The sequence below is a fragment of the Pinus tabuliformis genome, chromosome 9 (genome assembly GCF_031772625.1).
Source record: "Pinus tabuliformis cultivar Carrire ecotype Pingquan chromosome 9, CPIR1, whole genome shotgun sequence".
NCBI lineage: Eukaryota > Viridiplantae > Streptophyta > Pinopsida > Pinales > Pinaceae > Pinus > Pinus tabuliformis.
This window is the reverse complement of record NC_142307.1, coordinates 465,423,932-465,441,082: the sequence shown is the minus strand read 5'-3', so window position 1 is coordinate 465,441,082 and position 17,151 is coordinate 465,423,932. Positions and strand designations below refer to the sequence as shown.

Genomic DNA, 17,151 nt, shown 5'->3' with positions numbered 1-17,151 from the left:
TGTTTCTCCTTAATTATGTTTTCCCTCATAGAACATTTGGGAATACATAATTTGTTACCTTTAGATGGTAAACCTCATTGGATAAGATAATCTAGCCACTGACTCATGTTATGAACTATTTGATTTTGTGCAGCTACATAAATATCTTTGAAATTTGCATCATCTTTATACATATCAACCATTTCTTCAAATCCTACAATACCAACTCTTAATTCTTGCACAATGAAATTTACCCTGCTTAAAGCATCAACAACCTTGTTCAACTTACCACTAGTATGTTTGATCACAAAAGTAAAGCTCTGTAAAAATTCTACCCACTTGGCATTTTTGTGGTTCAATTTTGGTTGGTTGTTTATGAACTGTAATGCATGATTGTCAGAATACAATATAAACTCCTTTGGTAGCAAATAATGTCTCCATTTTTTTAAAGCTTGCACAATAGCATAAAATTATTTATCATAAGAAGAATACTTCTTCTTAGCTTCATTTAGTTTCTCACTAAAGTATGTTATTGGTCCCTGTTTTTGACTCAAAACTGCTCCAATTGCAACTCCACTAGCACTTGTTTCAACTTGAAATACTTTTTCAAGATCAGGTAAAGCTAAAACTGGTTTCTTTGTAATTTATTCTTCAACAACTTAAAATTTTTGTCTGTTGCTTCTGTCCACTTGAATGGTTGATTAGTCTCCTTGATTGTTTCAAGAATTGGTGCACAAATCTGACTAAAACCTCTGATAAATTTCTTATAAAAGCTTTCAAGACCATGAAAACTTCTTACCTAAAATATGTTCCTTAGAATAGGCCAGTTCCAAATTGCTTGGACTTTCTCTAGATCCATTTTGAAGCCTTCTTTAGAAACTACAAATCCCAAGTAATTTAATTCTTCTTTCATGAAACTACATTTCTTCATATTTATCAGTAGTTTCTCTTTCTGCAGAGTTCTTAAAACCAACTTAAGATGCTCCACATGTTCTTATTTGCTTCTACTAAAAACTAAAATATCATCAAGATAAACAATGAGTCCTACATATTCCTTCAAGACTTCATTCATCAATCTCATGAATGTGTTAGGTGCATTAGTGAGTCCAAAAGGCATCACTAACCACTGATACAACACATTGTTTGTTTTAAATGCAGTCTTCCATTCATCTCCTTCTCTAATTCTTATTTGATGATATCCACTCTTTTAGATCTATTTTAGTAAAATACTTTGACCCACTCAAACAATCCATCAAATCATCCATGCATGGTAAATGAAATCTATACCTAATAGTGATCTTGTTTATGGCTCTGGAATCTACACACATACGCCATTCAACTCCTTTCTTTGGACTGAGTATTGTTGGTATAGCACATGGACTAAGACATCAGTTCTTCCACTTTTCTTCCAACTTCTGCATTCTCTTGAGGAGTTAATATGTATTCTACTTTGTTTGGCAAACTTGCTCCTCGTATTAGGTCAATATGATGACTAATACTCCTGATTGGTAGCAATGCATTTGGAAACTCATCCACAATAATATCAGCAAAATCATTCAACAAAGTTTTAATTTCTTCATGTCAATCATCTAAATTTGTGGAAGTCAAAATTACCTTAGGTCTCCCTATGACAACAAAATTCATTTCCTCACCTTTTCCAACCTCTTGCAACAACTCCTTTCCACTCATCAGCATAACACTATTTCCAGTTGTTCCTTTGTCAACTTCATCCTTCAATGGCAGCAGTGTATGTTTATTTCCATCCTTCTCCAGAGTATAAGTATTTCTCCTCCCATCATGAATAACTTTCCTATCAAACTGCCAAGGTCTTCCTAGTAATACATGGCATACATGCATTGGCATTACATCACACAATATCACATCTTTATAAGTACCAATATATATCTCTACCTTGCGTTATTCTGTCACAATAATATGATGTCCTTTTTGCAACCATGACACTTTGTAAGGAGTAGGGTGTACTGTCTTCACTAATCCTAGCTTGTCCACCATTTCTGTAGAAACAAGGTTATCAATGCTTCCACTGTCAATTATCACTTTACAACATTTTCCTTTGGATTTGCATGTAGTTCTGAATAAACTCTTTCTCTGAGCTGGTTCTCCAATCTCTTTCTCTGCCTTAAGCAATACCCTTTTCAACAATAGGGATTCTCCTACTTCAAGGGATTCTTCCTTGTTTGCAATTTGAGGTTTTTCTTCCTTTGCCTCAGCCACATTCACATTCCTCTGACTTGTTTCTTTATTATGAGGACAATCCCATGATCCATGTCCCCATTCTCCACATGTATAACACCAAATATCTCTTCCTTGACCTCTTCCTCTGGGTGCAAATCTTCCTCTACTAAAGTCTCCTCTCTATGGTGGTCTGCCACTTGAACTTCCTGCTTTACTTTGATGTTGCTGAAACCTTGGTCTAGTAGTTCCTCTACCTCTTACTGAACTTTTCTCTCTATTCCTCTGATTTTGTTTCCTCAACATCTTCTCTTTTGCTTTCAAACCTACTTGATAGGCATCTTCAATTGTCTTCAGACTTAGAAAGCTGATCTCATCCTTTATGTCATATCTCAAGCCATTGATTTATCTGGCTACCTTATCCATGTCATCCTCTACATGTCCTGCTCTAATACTCAGCCTATAAAACTCTTCTATATATTCTTTGATAGACATTGCTTTTTTCCTTAAATTTTGTAACTGTTTGAAAAGATTTAACTGATAATATTTTGGCATAAATTTAGCTTTAATTTTACTCACCATTTTATCCCATTGCTTGATCTTCTTGTTCTGGATGTTTGTATTTCATCCCACCAAATAGTTGCATGACCCTTCATTCTAGTAACTGCAAATTTCACCTTCATTTTATCATCAACCTCCTCATAGTCAAAATATTTGTCCAATGAACTGATCCAATCCATCAGCTCTTCTGCATTGAGACTCCCTTCATACACAGGAATTTCCACCTTTGGTTTTCCACCTACTTTAGCCAACATCTTGATAACTTTGGTAGTTTCGTTTTCCCCCTCTTCTTCTTCCTCAAAAGATTCTTCTGCAGCACTGGAAATTCCTTCGTCAGGTGCTCTCCTCTAAGTAGTCTCCATTGTGTCCATCCTTATACGCAAATTCCATATCTCCTCCAGCAGAACTACATTTGCCTCAGGTCTTCCTCGTCCTATTCCAGCTCCTCTCCTTAGTGGCATGCTTATTGTAGCAAAACCCAATCTTTGTGCTCTGATACCAAAATTGACGTAGGAGGTTGATGAAATAAGGTGGTAGTCTAAAAATAATATAATGGTTACCTTATAACCAATTAGATGCGTTTAAACGGATGTTGTACGTGGCTTAAATTTTCCTGAGGGTCTCGCTTTTCTCACTAAATACCGCTGGTCCCACTTGACTTTCCCTTTTTTAACAAGCGCTTCACTCTACACCGTTGATCTCCTCTCTCCAGATCTAACGGCTATCGCTCTCCTTGATCGCTAACTAGCCCGTTGATTTTCCATTGTCAATTTGCTCATCTGATCCAACAGTCGTTGCACAATCTCGTGCGGACTCAAGCACGGTCTTTATCACTTCGGAGGCACACAAGAAAAGTTGTTTTCTCTCTCCTCCATTTGCTACATGTCGAGCTCTAAAGCTAATCACACGTACTCGGAATATTACTAATTACCACTTGAAAGGCACGTGATATACCGCTTCCCGCTCATCAAATACAACCCACGTGCTTTAAATCAAACTTTAATAAAGTGCTTAAGGAAGGTTTAGCGCTTAATCCCAAGATTAACCTTTAACGCTAAATTACCGCAATTAACGATAAATGCTAAGATTTATAATTAAAGCATTAAAATAGAGGAAATACCCATTTAGGGTCTAGAATGCTGATACACAGATGTAAATGAGATTCTGCACCAAGATTAACACACAACTGCACACTTAATCAATTTATTCAATAAAATAGAAGTTACAGAGTCTTGTCCCTCTCGACTCAATTACAACAATTTATTTAACCTCTGTCTCAATCTCAAAACCCTATCTATCAATCAAACTCTCGCTTCTCGCTTAATTCTCCATCATCTCAATTAATCCTTCTCCATTACATTCTTTTCTCTTTTATGAGTCAAATCCTATTCTAACTGCATTAACAACTCGATCTCTATTTTAATCAATCTAACAATTAAATCTCTATTCTTAAGCTCTGTTACACACCTATGTTAACAACTTATCCCTTAGTCTAAAAATAATACAATTTTCTAAATATTACAATAATGAAGTAAAGATCGTTTTCGAGAGATCCAACTCTCTCTACTAAAACTGACTTTTGACCACTTAGGCCATTGAAATTCAACTCATTTAGCCACAACATGTGAACAAACAATCACATTGCTGGCTAAGTCTGGATGCTCCTTCATCACTTACCCTGTAAATTCCTACACATGGATGTCACCCAAATTGGGTGAACCACGTATATCTGTGTCTCTCTTATTTTATGTGTTTATGTTTCTGCAATATTTTATTTGTTCCATTTCTCTATAGCATATAATTTTCTAACAATTTGTATCGGAGATGAAGGTCTATTTGGCTTATAAACTTGTAGGAGAGAAGGGTTCCTGGTTCGAGTGGGAGAAATGGCGGAAAATGGTAGGTTTAGGGTCAAGAAATGTAATGGCCAAAACTAACAACTGTGGAAGATGCAGATGGAAGATTATATGTATTAGAAATATATGTACCTACCATTATGTGGAAAGGCAATGAAGTTGATGAGTATGACAAACACATAATGGGATATTCTTGACAGAAAGGCACTTGGAACACTATGGTTGTGCCTAGCAGTGTCGGTAGCCCTTAATATTTCAAAGGAAACAACAGCAAAGGGTTTAATGTCACCATTTACCAAAATATATGAAAAACCCTTGGCCTCAAATAATGTATTTCTTCTTAATCGTTTATTTAATATGAATATGTCAAAAGGTGGATATATTGCTGATCATTTAAATGAATTTAATACGGTTACCAGTTAGTTAAGTTCTATAGGGGTAAATTTTAATGATGAAGTCAGGGCTCTGTTATTTTTGTGCTCATTACTAAAAAGTTGGAATGGTTTAGTTATGGCCATTAGTAACTCTGTCTTTGTATCTAGTACTTTAAAGTTTGATGATGTTTTCGGTGCAATCCTTAGTGTGTAAATGCAACATAGAAGCTCCGGTGAGACATCAGGTAATGCTTTGACTGCAGAGACTAGGGGAAGAAAAATGGAAAGAAGAAAGAACCCATGATATCATAGTAAGTCAAGGAAAGGAAAATCCAAGTCAAGATCATGAATAGTGTGCTGGAAATATAGGAAGAAAGGACACCTGAAGAAAGATTGTAAGTCTCGGAAGGGAAAAGAAGGAGACACACAACAAGAAAACAATCATGAAGCAAATGTGACAAGTGATGTGTTGAAAGATTCTTTGATTCTTTCATTAGAAAACATTATTGATGTCTGGGTGGTAGATTCAAGGGCCTCATTCCATGCCACACCTGATAGGAAACATTTTCATGATTATGTTCAAGAAGATTTTGGAAAGGTTTGTTTGGGTGATGATAAACCCTGTAAAATCATTGGAATGGGTAAAGTTTTCATAAAAAAACATAATGGAAACCAATGGCTATTGAAGGAGGTAAGACATGTTCTAGATCTGAAGAAAAATCTAATTTCAATAGGGTAGTTGGGAGGTGAAGGTCATTTAACTACTTTTACAGATAAAACTTGGAAGGTCACTAAAGGAGCCTTGATAATAGAAAAAGGAGAAAAGGTTGGTACATTTTATTTATGCAATGGTATTTCTAATTCTATTAATGCTTTAACATCTATAGGAGAAGATACAACATGGTGGCATCATAGGCTCGGGCACATGAGAGAGAAGGGGATGAAAATTATTCACTCAAGAAATATGTTCCTAGGTTTGAAGCATATTGATTTGGAATTTTGTGAGAATTGTGTTTATGGAAAACATAAGAGAATCAGATTCCCCAGAGTTGGGAAAGAAAAGAAGAGTAAAAAATTAGATATTTTCCATGAAGATGTATGGGGACCTGCTCAGGTATCATCTCTCCGTGGCTCTCACTATTATGTTAACTTTTATTGATGATACAACTAGAAAAACATGGATTTATTGTATTCTAAATAAATCTGATGTATTTCATACTTTCAAGGAATGAAAATATTTGGTTGAGAATGAGACAGGAAAAAGGTTGAAGTGTCTCAAATCAGATAATGGGGGTGAATATTGCAGCAAAGAATTTGATAATTACTATTTAGAGCATGGAATTCACAGAGAGAAGATAGTTCTAGGAACACCAAAAGAAAATGGTGTGTCAGAAAGGATGAACAAGACAGTCATGGAGCGCGCAAGGTGCATGAGATTGCATGCAGGATTGTCTTTACAATTTTGAGAAGATGTTGTAGATATTGTTGTTTATCTAATAAACAAAGGGCCTTCAAGTTCCTTGGATGGAGGTATTTGAGAGGAGGCAATGGACAGGTAAAAAGGTAAACTACTCATTTTAAAGACTTTTTGTTTTGAAGTCTTTTTCCACATTAATAAAGAAAATAGAACAAAGTTTGAGGAAAAATCAAAGAAATGTACCTTTATTGGATATGGTGTTAATGATTTTGGTTATCACTTATATGATTATGAAAATAACAAAATCATTAAGAGTAGAGATGTCATATTCAATTAAATGCTTTGTATAAGGATCAGATGCAGGAAAAGAAATGGGAAAAAGAAAACATAGAATGCACAGTGCTTGATGAGATCACAGAAAAAAGCAAAGGTGCCTAAAAATCATAATGATCAACATATAGAACAACAACAACAACCACAACAGCAACAAGTACCTCAAACACCTGAAGGTGTTGTTAGAAGATTTACCAGGATAAGTAGACCCTCTAAATGATACTCTCCTTCATTATATTATGTATTGTTGATTGATTTTGGTGAACCAAAAGTATATGAAGAAGTAGTGCAGGTAGAAAGCAGGAAGAAGTGGGAGCTAGAAATGAGAGAAGAGATGGACTCCTTGGTACATAACCAGACTTGTGACTTAGTCAAGTTGTCTACAAGTAAAACAACATTACAAAATAAATGGGTTTGTAGGTTGAAGGAAGAAGATGGAGGTAGAAAAGGTATAAAGCAAGATGAGTGGTGAAAGGGTTTGCACAGAATAAAGGTATAGACTTTGATGAAATATTTTATCCTGTTATTAAAATGGCTTCAATCAGAACTATTTTAAGTCTAGTAGTAGTAGAAGATTTCCATCTTGAGTAGTTATATGTAAAGACGACCTTTCTCCATGGAGATTTGGAGGAAGAGATCTATATGCAGCAACCACAAGGATATGAGGCCAAAGGGAAGGAGAAACTAGTATGCATGTTGAAGAAGAGATTGTATGGCTTACAATAGGCTCCAAGGCAATGGTATTTAAAACTTGACAGGTTTATGTCTAAAAAAGGTTATACTAGATGTCACATCATTTTGTTTATCTCAAAAGGAAAAATGATGGAAGTTATATTATATTGTTATTATATGTAGATGAGATGCTTCTTGCAGGGTCTAACATGTAGGAAATAAATGTGCTCAAAGGAAAATTGACAAATTTATTCGAAATGAAGGATTTGGGTGCTACAAAAAAAATCATTGGTATGAGAATAACTAGAGACAATAAAACTAACAAATTAACATTGTCTTAAAATGAGTATATACAAAAGGTGTTGGAAATATTTAATATGTAGAACACAAAACCAATTACTACACTTTTGGCTAGCCATTTCAAACTAAGTAAGGATATGTGTCCCAAGACTCAACATGAGATGGATTATATGTCTAAAGTTCCATATGCATTAGTAGTTGGCAGCTTAATGTATGTAATGGTCTACATAAGGCCTGATATTGCACATGTAGTGGGAGTTGTAAGCAGGCACATGAACAATACAGGAAAAGAACATTGGATGGAAGTGAAGTGTATTCTCATGTATTTGAGACGTACCATAAATCAAGCATTATAATTCAGTGGTTCAAACATTTCTCTACAGGGATAGGTTTATGTACATGTGACAGGTCATAGAGATAACAGGGGGAGCACCACAGGGTATGTTTTCACTGTAGGTGGAACAAATTTCATTTGGGTTTCAAAAATGCAAAGTGTTGTTGCACTTTCAACAACAGAAGCAGAGTATGTTGCTTCTATAGAGGCTAGTAAAGAAATGATTTGGTTGCAAAGTTTTATGGATGGATTGGGTAAGAAGTAGGAGATGGGTAGGTTATACAATGACAGCCAGAGTGCCATTCATATTGAAAATAATTCCGCATTCCATTCCAAGACTAAACATATACATCTCAAGTACCATTTCATATGGTCAGCGTTGGAAGATGGACAGTTGAAGCTAGAAAAGATACAGACTAACCAGAATCCTGCAGATATGTTAACAAAAGTTGTAACCAGGGAGAAACTAAGATTATTCTCAGTTTCAATTGGTCTTCAAGTATGATGATGAAGATAAGAAATAGTGAGGTCCAAAGTGGAGTCATTTTCCAACAAATGAAGCAGTGGTGGAGTTTCTATAATCAATATCCAAGTGGGATATTGTTGGGTGTGGAGCCTGATTATCTTCTTTATTCAGAGGTATCGCTGCATTGGACCCCAGTTCGCGTTGCCACCCATTTGATCACTGGTAGGGGGTCTAGGGGGGCAATGACAATTTTTATGAGCCCCCCTTGGTGGGGGTTCGAGGACAGCACCCCCGAAGCTAAAAATAGATGTAAAATTGCCTTGTAAAATATTGTAATTTTGTAGTCATTCTGAGCCATTCATTAGGCGGATGATATGATGGTAGAAGTTGTGTTTAATTTAGGGTTTTTTCCCCTAGAAGGAAACCCCTTGCTATATATGAGGGAATAGTATTGTGGCTCTGTATATGTGTATTTTGAGAGAGAAAGAGAGAGGAGATTGTGTGAGAGCAAAGAGGGAATTACATCGTATCTTCTATAGGTTTTATCTCTTCATTTTGTTGGATAATATAAAAGGAAGGACTGGTTGTTTCTCTGTGGAGGTAACCCAAATTGGGTGAACCATGTATGTCTGTATCTCCCTTGTTTTATGCGTTTTCTGTGTTTATGTTTCTGCAATATTTTATGTGTTCCAATGCTCTGTAATATATAATTTTCTAACAAATTTGTGGATGGCGAATCTCCAATCATTTTTTTTTGTTTTTGTACAGAACCTCAAAAAAATGATTACATATCTGATCCCCTCTTGAAAATCACCCAATTTAAAAAAAATTGGTCGAATCAGAGTTCGGATGAGGGAGATATCACTGATTTAAAATCGATTATTTTTTCAAAACTTTTGTCACGATGGGACAGTTGCAGTGGAATCTGAGTTTCTGGAGTGTCCAAATAGGGATTTCAATCACATGGAAAGATGTAGAATGGTCATTATATTTCCAAAAGCAAGTTATAATAAATATTCTGAGTTATATTGACAGAGTTAGACCCATTTTAAATTATTTTTTATATCTTGAGTAGCATTCGGAGCAGGTTCCCTTTGGAGATGTGCCCTCCCACCCCTCTTTAGTAGGCACCTACTTCACATTCATCAATTTCAGCATAGCAACATCCGTCTTGGGTTATTTGGAGATGTGACCTACAACCCCAGGCTATGTAGTCACCTGCTACTACATCAGCAATCAACGTCACGGTTATGGGTTAGCTGCAAAAAATTATTGTCGTTGAAGTCCATTTTCTAGGCTGCACACTATTAGTATCACACTTGGTCACAAAAATTACAGGGTATCTCTATCCTTGTATCTTCATTTGTCATTGTTATGGGTCATCCACAAACCAAAAATTCATCGAAGTCCATTTACTAGGTCGCACACTATCAGTATCACAGTTGGTCACAAGCATTACAGGGTATCTCTATCCTTAGATGTTCATTCACCATGGTTATGAGTTAACAAAACAAAACCATTCTCTTCATTAGCTCTTTATATTGAACAAAGGCCTATTAGGAGGGAACTTCACGTAATGGGGACCATTTCTTCTTAAGAAGGGAGGAATGATCCAAATGGAAATTGGCATCCACCCATGGTATTCATCGACCCATGGTATTTATCTACTCATGGAATATACCACTAGTACAAAATGGCTAATTAGTTACTAAAAGAATGACTAAATTTTGCATATAAATAATCAATTTTCAGTCGGTGACCAATAGTAACTAATTTACAGTATCTTATAATGTAACCAACTTTTAGTTGTTTTTAGCTTAGTCATTAATTGGTTGTCTCAATTTTAATGTCTAGTAGTATATTTAGCCATAAATTTTCTCATTAATTTAGTCATTAATTGCCACAATTAATGACCAAATACACAACAAAATATACTACTATATAATCACCCAAGAAAACCAATTAATGACCAAAGAAATATGACCAAAATGTTAGTCGTGTTATAAGATACTGTAAATTAGCTACTAATAGTCATATATATGCAAAATTTAGTCATCGTTTGAAACCAATTAATGACCAAAGAAATATGACTAAATTTTGGTTGTGTTATAAGATACTATAAATTAGCTACTAATAGTCATATATATGAAAATTTTAATCGTCATTTGTAATCACAAATTTACCATTTACAGTAGTCATTTATATTTTTTTGGTAACTTCATATTCTCTATATAAGTGACTGATTTAGTTGTTTATATTCATTTCATCTACTTTCATTAATAATCATTATAAACAACTAATTTAGTCATTGTATATTCATTTTATTTATATTCATTATTAATCAATATAAGCTACTAATTTAGTAGTTTTATATTTATTTTATGTGTTCATTATTAATCAACATAAATGAATTAGTATGATTTTGTGACTATATTAAAAAAATATCATACAATATTCATGCCCATATAATATGAAAACACACAACACAAATGTTCACACTAAAGTTTAATTGTCTCTTTAATTAAAATGGCCATGACCAATTAAAAAATGTTAAATAGTACAAGAGGTGAAAAGAAAGTGACTAAGCATGATCTTAAGTTTTCGAAATCTAGAACTTTACAATGTGAAAGCATCAAAATGATGCAACTAACCTGTCACTCAATTTCCTACTTAACCCAACAAAGGGATGGGATATATAGAACTTAAAAATGTCAAACATTTGTGTACCAAATATAATAGTAAAACATAACTCTCTTGACATTTTCTTTCAGATCTGGTAAGGGTCGAACACTTGTTCCTGTAGGTACACGAGTGCTCTGAGAACCTGAACTAGTTGGAGTCATGTGACTACTAGGAATACCACTAGATAAGGAACCATTGTTTGATGTTTCTGACTCCATATAAAACTGAGCCCGAAATGTAGCTAGATGGGCATAATATGCTTGGGGTACCTATACATAATAACAAATAAAATATATGTCAAGGACAATCCCCAAATATATGAACCAAGTATATATTTATGATTTAGCATTGGAGACCTACCTATAGAAATTAAGCATGTGCATCTCACATATCTGCCACAAACCAATTGATACAAGTCAATAGGAACCCAATAAAATATACAAGGCATTAATATTTTTCTAAATTTGTTTCAATTTAAGAACAAAAACCAACTCCCAATTTTCAACTAGATGAGCACAAACATCATTTTTTCGAAACAAAAAAACAATCATTGCTCAAGAACTAACATTATTTCAAATATTAATTAATATTTACCTTAAAACCAACTACAACTACATATCTATTTATATTTTACATCTATAACTTTCAACTCTTATCCTACTACTTAAACATGAATTTTGCAACCTGAAACTATAAAATTTTCAATATATAACTCAAAAACCAATAAGAAAAGTAAAAGTCCAAACTGATAAGAAACACACTAAAAGCGAATTATAAGATTTTGAAAATAGGTTATCTAATCTACACAATGCATTAGGGGTAAAGGGGATGAGGTAGAAATCTATGTGTAACATAGATTGTTGGTTAAGGACTACAATCCATTGGTTGTGAATTTGTTTTCATCCCAAAGAACGTGATAATGGGCAGATCTATTAGTTCCCTATAAACATCATAAACATAGATCGGTTAATCTTCCAGTCAACATGTTCATTTCTTCTAAGTTGGAAAACATAATAACATCTTACCCTCAGAAGATATCAACCTATTATCCAACCAAATGGAAAATGAAATATCAATGGTTCCTGAGCACCAACATCGCTGCAGAGGTAAAAGTCAAATTCTGTTGGATGGCAAATTTTGGAGTCAACTATAGTGCCCAACATATCATAAAAAGGGACCATAATCACTAGCTCTTCTATAAAATAAAAGGAATCTTACAATATAATTATGATCAATAGAGGACTATCATACACAATATGTGACAATTGATAGTTGTGTATTCCATAACAATTATCTTTTGATCTAGAAATATGTTTCTACTCTTGTCTGTAGCATTTCAATCTAGATGGTTGTTTGCAAAGAGCCTTGTATGGTGACATTTTTGAACCACCACAAAAGTAACTGGAGGTTGATAATTTGGTGCAAGAGATGCAGAGGTCTGGAATTACCACCACAGAGATTCAACTCACTACATGGAAATAGTCGTTTCAATATGGATAATATGGATACAGGGATAATCCCACAATTACAAAAAAATTTCACTTTAAACCATGAATTTTGAATATAACATTACAAGGGTTCTCTTATAGTTATGGATAAACAATGACTTTGTACAAAATAAGGCATAACAAGGATTTTAAGATGATATTCCTCAAACTAAAAACAATGAAATTTGATAATTTGCAAAAAGTAACCTTAAAAGCATAATTATCTTTATGCATATCCCCAGTCTTATGAAGGCACTTATTTCTCAATACTCTTATTGATCCTATAGTGAAAAAGTATGGTGCTTCCATAGATTACATATGGAATTTGGGAGTTCTTTTCCTCCCATTTTTTCACAAATTATAGTGCATGGTTCTTTGTTCATTATTTTGGATGGCACATGAGCATGTAATCATATAGACCTTGCATAAAAAAATATGTCATTGTGTTGGGAAAGTTCGATGGTTTGAAAGACACTATTAATTCTGACAATGACAACTTAATGACTAATAATTAACTCTACTCATGGAAGCTAAAAAACTTTTAATGTCTCAACTCTCCCTATTTTGTCTCATACCTTTATCTCTACAAATTTTATCCTTTTTTTTTTCATCTCTACATAAGGAAACAAAATTGCAAGTCATTATACATTGTCTCGGTATGAGTTATAGACTTGTTTTGTCATAGGTTCTGTTGTAGCATCTATTTTCCTTTTAATTATATTTTCAGTTTATTACAAAAAATGAAAAAATCAACCATTGTCTAAAGGTCATGCAGGTTCAAGAGACACGATCAAGAGATACCTTGATAAGTACGTTGAGGTGTGTTGCGGGGAAGCAATGAGCATGAAGATTAATTAAAGCTCAACCCCTGCAGTTGACTGTGGCGTTAGCATGGTTGATCACAATGTGTGGCCTAAAATTACTGCGGGGGTTCAACCTTGTCAAAGCTCCCACACATTCTTTACCCCCACGGTGAGCTCCCAGAGCTTTCCACCCCACGTTGCTCATTCCACATCTTCCACAGATTTCATCTATTAATTGCCCATGTCAGCGGAAATAAATGGAAAAGTAGAAATTTAAAAGAAATAACTTATTTTATTTGGTTGATGGCTTTTGAATGTGAGAAACCCACGAGAAGATATGCGTCGTCCGATCAACAAGCCATAGATCTGACGATAATCATGTGGTTAACTAGAACAGGGTTTATTTCATAAATCAGATGCATTGATGTATGAAATACAATTTAATTCGGTGAAGTACGAGCCAATCGCAGTTGTCCATCGAAAGAGATGGGATCCGATAGATATCAGGTCGAAAAATAATCAGGTTTTATCTTTAAAATCGGACCCGATAAATCATTAATTGGCAGTTTTATTTCCTACCAGGTCCGTATGGGAGTCAAAGGGACGTTGAAAAAAAGGATGTGATAAAATTTTGTTCAAACAAGTCTAAAGTTTTGTGAGTTCCAAGGCATCAGACCATCCATTGAATGGGTGATTGAACGATGATTGCATATAGCTTAGGCCGACACAACAGGTTTATGAACCAAATTTTTAATTCTTTGAGTTCCGTGGTAACTGAAGGTTTGCCATATTCTGTGTAAATTAATCAATTTCGCTATTTTGGAAAAATGATCAAAGTTAGAGGCAGATGACTAAAATCCCAACGAAAAGGTGATTGGTCAATTTTCTTAGTGTTTCGTCCAATCAGAACACTCCCGATATATATGTGGGCCCAATTTCATGCACGGAGTTATAGTAAAGTTGTAGTTTGTTGTGTTAAAACAGTATAACTGTCATCAGGACATCTACAAGGTCACAACTTGCAGAATAACACTCAGACCATATAATCTAGCCACTTATTCGAACAACGAATAGCCATTACCTACTAATTTTTGTTACTTCCTGTTATTTTATTTTCTTGAGAATGAGGTGTCTTTTACCCTCAATGTAATATTCTGTAATGACTTTTACTTTAGACAGTTAGGAGAATAGTTAAGTAGTTTGACAATTTTGGCGATTACCAACTGTCTCATAATGTATAAAAATAAGAAAATTTATAGAGAAGGGGTTCGAACTTTGGAGAACCTAGAGACTAGGCCATTGTATTCTTGATAAAATTGTCAATTAATGAAAGAATCAGAAGTTTTCCACCCATTGTTGGGTATGATTTTGTGACTTCTCTATTATGTGTCATTAAATATTTTATTCCTTTAAGTATGGTAATGAAGTTGCAGGTTTTTATTTTCTTATGTAAATGAAGTTAAAATCCCTTAAAAGAGCACTCCTGTACTTGAAGTTCCCACCTCTGCAATTCTTCTAAGTTACAGATAGTAGTTTCTGTGTAAGACAACATATTATATTTAACTTCCCCAAGTGTCACAGATAGTAGATTCTGTGTAAAACAGCATATTGTCTATGAATTCTTCAAGATTTCTTCATTCATCATTTATATTCAACAATCAAATTGAATTCTCAGATTTTCATGTCACCTAAGTATTGGGGGTTTAAAACCAAGTCTTTCAGGTCCTTCATTTGAGAATACAACATACAATTAAGTGACAAACAAGTGACAATAATTATAAACCTTAATGTCTTAAGCACAATTTCTACACAGCCAAGAAATTGGTTTCTTAAGGGACAACATTAATTGGCACCACTACTAGGGGGAGAAGACAAGAACACTTTTCCCTGGGTTTTCAATATTTTCCTCTAGTTGTTCAGTGAGGAGGAAATATTTGGTTGTTTTGAACAAAAGAAATAACTCTAGCTCCAAAGAGACCCCATACAAGGTCAGATACCTCATAGCAGAAAGTTCAAGCCCTTTCAGATCCTGAGAGGATAGTTTCCAAGAGGGTTGGAAGGCCTAAAACTCCACTTACACCAAGTCCTACACTGTCTGCACTAGGCAGCAGTTCATCACATCTTTCACATTCATATTTTATTGACCAAGAGTCACCTTCTACATCCAATTCATTCCAAGAACCCAACTGTTAGGAACAGTCTTTAGAGTCTGTTTCTTTTTCAGTATCTGCTATAGTTATTCAGCCTGAACCTATAACTACATTACCACCTTTGCACACTCCATTTACTCCTTAGTCAGGTTCCACATTTGTTGGTAATCAAGGTTCAGTAAATTCAGGAGAAAATATGGCAGCACCTACATTTTTGATGAATAGGTATGCACCTATTCAATTGCCACAACAGTTGAATCAAATGCCACAAGAATACTTGAATATTCTTCCTCGTTTCACAGGGGAGGATGAACAAACAACAGATAATCATATATCAGTATTTTGTAATTTTGTAGAAAACCTAAATGTTGAACACCTGGATGTTGTTCTAAGACTTTTTGTCCAATCCTTGGATGGAGAAGCAAGAAAATGGTTTAAATGGATTCCTAATAACTCTATTACAACATGGGAAGAGATGGATCACTCGCTCACCCAGAGATGGGGAGAAAAAATAGACCATGGGTATTCACTCACAGAGTTTAATGCTATAAAAAAGAAATATGATGAAACTGTAGTTGATTTTTTTCGAAGATTTAATAAATTGTACAATAGTCTTCCAGTGGAGATTAAGCCCCGTCCTCTGGTGCAAAAATAACTTTTGTAGGGGCTTTTGAGTCAAATTTTGGATTCACATTGAGGGAGAGGAGATCCCCAACCCTTGATCAGATCCAAACAAATGAAATAGAGATAGAAGCAAATCTGGTGGCTAAAGGTAAAACACCAGATGCAAAACCTATCCAAGATAAGGGAAAGGCTAAAGTAGAATCTTCTCAAGATCAAACATTAGAGGATATGAATAATGTAATTAGGAATTTGTCTAGTAAATTGATTAAATTGGAATTAGAGAGTAAGAATTCTCAGAGGCAAGTACAACAAAATATAAATTTTAATCTCAATATAGAAGACAACCTCTGCAAATTTTACAGAGGGAGAGAAAAGATCAAGATTAGATTCAAGCACCACTGTATATAGAGGCAGATCGTGATGGAGTACAAGAGCATTCCAAGGATCATGATGACCATACTTTCACATTGTATGCAGTAGATGAAGATGAACTAGGTGTTGAGGGAGGAGAATATAGTGAAATGGATGTCATCTATGATGATAATGAAATTGATGAATGTTGGAAGTGGTTTTCTGATTGATGAACTACATAAGAAATATGACTTGAGATCAAGGAAAAGATCTAGAATTCAAGAAAACGAAGGTGAGCAGCAAGTTCCAGCTCCCTTACAAAAGGCGACTCCATAAGAACAAGAACCACAGCCTATAAAACAATTGAATAAAGAAAAGAAGCAGCAGAATACAAGTAGCAAGACTCAAATGCTTCAAGGTGAGTCCTCTCAAGACAAAAGTGGAAAAATTCCTTTAGATAAACTTGTTTCCATTCCACAAGAGATTTCAGTCATGAAGAAAAGTGAAGATGAGAATGAAAGGAATACTAAACAGAGCCATGTGTTTAGTTTCACCAAAGAGTTAGAAAA

At 34.6% G+C, this 17,151-nt stretch overlaps 1 pseudogene; it reads right to left on the bottom strand.

The window, feature by feature from the left end:
* Positions 1-11,196: 11,196 nt before the first annotated feature.
* The window catches only part of LOC149149208 (protein argonaute 1B-like), a 73,025-nt pseudogene continuing 67,070 nt past the window's right edge, over positions 11,197-17,151 (bottom strand).